This window comes from Megascapheus bottae, chromosome 27, assembly GCF_031878675.1.
Source record: "Megascapheus bottae isolate mThoBot1 chromosome 27, mThoBot2.hap1, whole genome shotgun sequence".
NCBI classification, from domain to species: domain Eukaryota; kingdom Metazoa; phylum Chordata; class Mammalia; order Rodentia; family Geomyidae; genus Megascapheus; species Megascapheus bottae.
The window spans coordinates 22,732,102-22,738,992 of NC_143535.1; the positions used below are offsets into that span (position 1 = coordinate 22,732,102).

At 40.1% G+C, this 6,891-nt stretch overlaps 1 non-coding gene across 1 annotated transcript; it reads left to right on the top strand.

Annotated features, from left to right (window-relative positions):
• Positions 1-1,450: 1,450 nt before the first annotated feature.
• On the top strand, positions 1,451-1,576 carry LOC150045768 (U6atac minor spliceosomal RNA). The gene has a single exon (XR_016532899.1). It is a non-coding gene; the product is annotated as a U6atac minor spliceosomal RNA (small nuclear RNA).
• The last annotated feature ends 5,315 nt before the right edge of the window (positions 1,577-6,891 follow it).

The window sequence follows — 6,891 nt, forward strand, 5'->3', positions numbered from 1 at the left end:
GCCTGTGCAGGGATGATCCAACCCACCAGGACCCACCCAGGCCTCACCTGTGTGGTCCACGCCTTGTCCTAAGTGGAAGTTCAGCTGCCTAGGGAACAGTGCAGGTCCCAAAATGGCTCCTCAACTTTGGGGCCAGGCACAAACTTAAGATAGGGATCTGAGATTCTTTCCTGAGAGAGTCACTCTCAATCTGAGGACTTACCTCCTCAGTTCCAACTGCAAACAGGCAAGAGCTGGCAGCACTAAAAGACTGGAGACAGTTTGAGGAGTTAGTGGAAGCAGAGCTCTGTTTATTAAGAGTGTACTGTTAAATGAGAATAAAACAATAAAAACTAAGATGATAATGAGCTGATACAAGGGGTTTTATTATGGCTTTTCCCCTGCTGGATCAAGGCTACCCCCATATAAGATAGGAAGTAAAAAGAGAAATGGAGTTATCCATATTCCCCCTCTGATCTTGGGGCTTCAATTCAGGGCCTGGGTGCTATCCCAGAGCTTCTTTTACTCAAACCTAGCTGCTCTGTGACTTGAGCCCAAACTGTATACTTCTGGGTTATTGATGCTTAATTGGATATAAGAGGCTTTGCTTCTCTGGCTGCCTTTGAACCAGGATCCTCAGATTTCAGCCTTCTCAGTAGCTAGGATTACAGTGGTGAGCCACCATTTCCTGGCTAGTTATATCTTTTGTAGGACTATACTAAAGCCAAAACATCACATAGATGAATTATTCTTGAGCTTGCCATATACATTTCATATCCTGTTTCCCTGAACACACTCCTCCCTGCCCTACATAAGTCCCTTCAGTGAAGGCCCTGATCCACCAGACAGTAGGCCAGGTCTCTCCATTTTCTGGATTCTCTCCAACCCCTACCTTGATGTCTGACTCCAGCTGCTCCTTACTTCCCTGGGAATTTTTGTCCTTTGTAGATAAGCCAAGATTCTCCCCCTTCCCCAACTAAGTCTCAAAAGACTGAATAAACTTCTGGAGTTCAGACCACTTCTGACATATTTAGAGAATTTGTTGAAAGTCTTAGCATTCACAAATCATGTAGATATAAGTGTGTGTGTGCATGTTTGTGTGTGTCTGTGTGTGCATTTGTGCACACAGAGAAGTAAGAGAACACAATTTATTTCTGCACTCAGGGAGGTGGTACTCCAAGGTAATCAGAAACAAATACATTTAGTTCTTTGGAGTATAAAATGAAACAATGTGTACAGCATTGACTTGGTGGATCTCTCTATCTCTCTGTTTCTCTGTCTCTGTCTGTCTGTATGTCTGTCTCTCTCTATTTCTCTCTCTCTCTCTCTCTCTCTCTGTCTCTCTCTCTCTCTCTCTCTTTCTCACTCATAATGTGGGGCTTGAATTCAGGCCCTTCTGCTGTCCCTGAGTGATCTACTACCTGCTCCCGACCTTTTCTGAGTGGTTTGTTGGTTCTAAGAGTCTCATGAAGTGTTGTATGAAAGGAGAGAAGATTAGCACTCCCCTTGACAAGGATGGAAGAGGCCTTTGGGCCTGACAACACTCATATAGTTAAGGCATTGCCACCTACTTCGTGACATCTAACCACTGTTTTTAGCCAGGTGTGGTGGCTCCCACCTATAATCCTAGCTACTTGAGAGGCTGAGATCTGAGGATCCAGGTTCAAAGGCAGTCCGGGCACAAAAGGACCTGAGACTCTTATCTCCAATTAACCTATAGAAAATAGGAAGTGGGGCTTGGCTTAAGGTAGGGCAGTAGTCTTGAGCTGAGGGGCTCAGAGACAGTGCCCAGGCTGAGGTCAAGCTCCATGACTGACCAAAAAAAAAAAAGAGTCTCATGAATTTTCCTGCTAGAGCTAGCTTGGAACTTTGGTCCTCAGATTGCATCCTCCTGAGTGGCTAGGATTGCAGATATGAGTCTCCAGAGCCCAGGTCTGTTCTCCTTTTTACATTTGGTGCTGGATTAATGATAGAACATGTGTGTTTATCATCCCTGGTTATTTTCCTTCTGGTCTAATTGAGAAAACACACACGCACACGCATACGCACACGCACACGCACACGCACATGCACACACATACACATTGAGGTGTCAGGTTGAGACACAGGCAAACACAGACCTTTGGGCTCTTCAAGATGTAATTTAAGAAGGAAAAAGAATCTTCGACTGTTCTGGCCCTGAGCTGAAGAAGTTCATAGACCCTCTCTCTGTCTTATTAGCCAGCCTCTGTCACTATAACAAAATACTAGAGAAGATTAAATTATGAAGAAGACAATTTGTGGGTGGAGGTTTCACAGATTTGGAGAGTCCAATTCATGATTGCTGAGTCCTGTGACTTTGAGTTTGTGGTAAGGTAGAATATTGTGGTAGGAGTACATGCATAAAGGCATAACTGCTCAGTGTCATTAGAGAGAGTGGACCAATGAAGAGAGTTGTTGTTCCATAATCCCTCCAAAGGCACACCCACAACTGTTTGAAGACCTCACACTGGGTCCCACCTTCTAGGGGTTCCACCATCTTCTAAAGCAACCCCTGGGAACCATCAACAAATGGACCTTTGGGGATCATTTAGCTTTGAAACTATATCATCCCTTGTATTTTGCTCTCTCTTCCTGATTCCATCACCTAGTGCCCCAGGAATGCACAGCCCAGTGACGTAATACAAAGGATGGCACAGATTCATATACAATAAGGGGGAGTAATACAGGCCCATCCTTATTCTGTTACCCAGTTTCTCGTAGTCACGGTTTTGAATATGCAGCTAAGACAACAACACTGATTGTGTCATAAAGATCTGTAGCCAGCCCTTACCATGAACACTTCATGTTGCTTTTTATAACTTCCATGGTCTATCTCCCACCTTTCCTGGAAATCACATATGTGATTACCATTACTTTACAATGTTACATACATTCCCTATTGTGATTTTTGCTTTTATGTATAATTTCCAGAAGATTCAATTACAGTGTTGTATGTATTGATAGTGATAGATTGTTGTTCCTTTTGTTTGTTTTCTTGCTTTATAGCTCAGGCTATTCTCAAATATTAGAATCCTTTTGCCTCTACCTTGCCAGAGCTAGGATTATAGCAAGCTGGTTTCCATTGATCAGATTGACTGCTATACTGGGTTTCAAGAGTGCATCATATTCTCACTATTAGTCATTTATTAGGTAAGTGTTTTGTGTACATACCTGGGGAACTTATTGTTCCATCTACCTACTAGAATGATTGCTATTGGTGAGTGTGTTTTATATGCTCCAGAATTTTCTCTTTTGCTACTCACAGTGTGCTCTGAGAACTTCTTGGGTTTGTTGTTGTTGTTGTTGTTGTTTTGTGCCAGTACTTGGGCATGAACTCAGGGCCTCAAGCTCCCTTTTTCCTTTTTCACCCATGACTTGTCCTCTACCACTGAAGTCACACTTCACTTTAGGCTTTTGTTTTTCTGGTTAACTGGAAACAAGATTCTCATGGATTTTTCTGCCTGGGATGGTTTTGATCAGGCACCCTTAGGTTTCAGTCTCTTGAGTAGCTATGATTATAGGCATAAGCTACGAATGCCTGGCCATCTAAGAATGGAACCCATGCTTTTAAAATAACTTAGGATTATCTCTATTTTTACATTAAAATTATCTTTAAGTAGTTGTACAAAGAAGTTTAAAGTAGGCTTTCTGGTAGCAGATTTTCTTACTTGTTTTTCTTTAGAGTATACTTTGATTTCTGCTTCGCTCTTGCAGGGCATTTTTTTTTTTTTGTCAGTCATGGGGCTTGAACATTGGGCCAGGGCGCTGTCCCTGAGCTCTCAGCTCAAGTCTAGAAATCTGCCACTTTGAGCCACAAAGCCACATCTGGTTTTCTGGTGGTTAATTGGAGATAAGAATAGCATGGATTTTTGTGCCCAGGCTGCCTTTAAATGGTGATGCTCAGGTCTCAGCCTCCTGAATAGCTAGGATTACAGGCATTGCAGAGTATTTTTGCAATATGTAAATCTAGGTTTAAAGAAGTAATGTACCTACTACCTAACAAATGTCACTATAACCCTTCTATACATCACTCTGACAATAAAATACAATTTAAAGAAAAGAAAGGAAAGTTTCTTTGGTATTTGGAAAGTGTGTCAATGCATTCTTGCCTTAGTGGTTTCAAATGAGAATGTACAGCCATTTAAGCTTTACTTTTCCATATAATTAAGATGTTATTAACTTTCATAATTTGACTATGGGATACCTCGTTTGACAAACTGGGGACACTTCAGCCATTCTTAGGAAATCTTTTCAACATTAACCATGTTCTCATCCTCTCTGGGAATCTGGGGGCACAAAATCAGATGTTTTGTGTAGTCCGAACTTGCCTGCATAGTTGTTCATATTTTTATCCTCCATTTTCTCTTTTTTTCCTTCTTCCATCTTTTCTTTCTTTCTTATTTCTTTTGTGGGGGAAGAGGTGTTGGAAATAAATTCTAGGCTCTAAGCAAGCAATCTATCACCAAGTTACATTTTCAGCAGATCCCCATCCTTGAATAGTTTATTTTCTTGTTTGAATTGTGTAATTTCTATCACTAAATCTCAAATTATTTTTAAGATTCTACTTTGTGATTTCTTCTGAAATTGATTCTATATATTGAACTTTACACTGTCATATTTTTTTTTGCCAGTCCTGGGCTTAAGCTCAGGGCCTGAGGACTGTCCTTGGATTTTTCTCAAGGCTAGAACTCTACCACTTGAGCCTCAGCACCACTTCTGGCTTTTTCTAAGTATGTCATATCAAGAAATCTAACCCGGGTCTTCATGCATGCTAGGCAAGCACTCTACCACTGGGCCAAACTCCCGACCCCACTGTCATATTTTTTATGTTTATATATTCCACTTGATGTATTTATTATCTTCTTTGTTGAGATTTTCTTTCTCTCCACTGAATGTATGTTTTTATTTGTTGTTGGTGTACTCATTATTGTTCATTGAAGCAATTTTGACAATGGCTGCTATAAAATATCTCTCAGATAATTGTAGTATGTCTGGTATCTCAGTCTTGGCAGTTTATCTTTTAAAAAAATATTTTTTATCATTTGGATACCTGTAGACCACACCTGTAATCTTCACTGTTCAGGAATTTGAGATATGAGGATCACAGTTCAAAGTCAGTCTAAGCAGGGAAGTCTTTAAGACTCTTATCTCCAATACACTACCCAAACGCCAGAAATGAAGCTGTGGCTCAAATGGTAAAGTTCCAGCTTTGAGTCAAAGAAGCTTAGGGATAGGCTTTGAGTTGAAGCCCCAGGGTAAGCACAAAAATAATTTTATTAGTTCGGGGGGTTTTATTTTAACAGGTGTACATATGCATACAATGTATCTTGAGTATACTAATCTCCTCCATCATTCTTTTTCATCTTCCTTCAGAACTTCTCAAACTATGCTCAACATGCTTCCTTGTTGCATTTTCACAATGTGTATTAAGTATTTTGACCATACTCACTTTCCTTCACTATCTCTGCTTGCCCCCCCTCTTCTCACTAGTACCTTTACTCTAAATAGGATATTCTTCCCACTGTGGATAAGATGACTGGCAGCTGGGTGCTGGTGGCTCAAGTCTGTAATCCTAGCTATTAAAGAGGCTGAGATCTGGGCATCATGGTTCAAAACCAGCAGGGGAAAGTGAGATTCTTATCTCCATTAACCATCAGATAACTGGAAGTGGCTGAAGAGGTAGAGTGATAGCCTTGAGCTGAAGAGCACAGAGACCACACCCAGGCCCAGAGTTCAAGCCCCACGACTGACAAAAAGAGAAAAAAATAGACAGGCATTTGTCCCCACATTCAGCTTTTTCTTTTGGAAGAAGACTTGTTGTCCAGGTAGATTGGAGTCTCCATCTTTCTGGTCTCTAGCTCCTTAATAGTTAGGATTACATGCATAAGACACTGTTCTTTCCTACTGCAGTTTCTTAAAAAAAATAGAATAATTTTACATTTACAAAATAATTGTAATGATCATATAGAGTGCTCATGGTCATTTTGCTCATTTTCCTTTAAAATTAGCAGTTTAACTCTTGTAGATTACTAAGAGCAAGATCTTATACTTTATTTGGATTTCATGGATTTTTTTCACTGATGGCCCTTTGTGATCTAATCCAGGGTCTACCATGTGTATAAACTGTTCATTGAAGATGGCAGCTATGGCTGGAGAAGTCTAGGAACACTGAAAACAAGTCAAGTGAATCAGGGTAGAAGCAGTTGTTAGATTCTTTTTCATTTCCCTTTCCCATTTCAGACAGAACTGGGAAAAATTAGAAGAAAGAAAGTTTTAATTTAATGTATGTTTAAGTTGGGTTGTAATAAAAAGACTCCAGACAAAGTAAAAACTGACAAAATAAGAAAATAGAAGATATTGAATGATTTGGTAGTTTACAAAACTTTTGTTCTTATTATTTTGATGCAGGGTCTCACTATGTTGCCCTGGGTAGTCTTGAACTTGAGATAATTTGCCTTCACATTTAGAAGGCTGTGAATTCAGGTATACACTTCCACCCAATTCCTTTTTTTTTTTTTTTACTTTTTTATTGTTGGGGTAATGTATAGAGGGGATACAGTTACATTCACCAGATAGTAGGTGCATTACTTCTCACACATTGGTACCCTTTTTTGTTTTCGTCCACATTTCCCTCCCTCTACCCCCTTCCAATCATCTTGTTTTTATTTTTATAAAGTTTTCTAATTTGTTTCATGTGAATAAAGATAGCAGTGTTACTTTAAAAAAAAGCCTGGAACTCAGTAGAGATGTCAGTATCTGACCTGTGACTCCTATTAGTCTGAGGAGCCTGCACACCTGTGGGCCTCCTCATGACTCATTTTCATTATCTTTTCTGCTAACTAGTCCACTTTGGGGAAATGAACTGCAGAATGGAAGCTTATGGTAAATTTC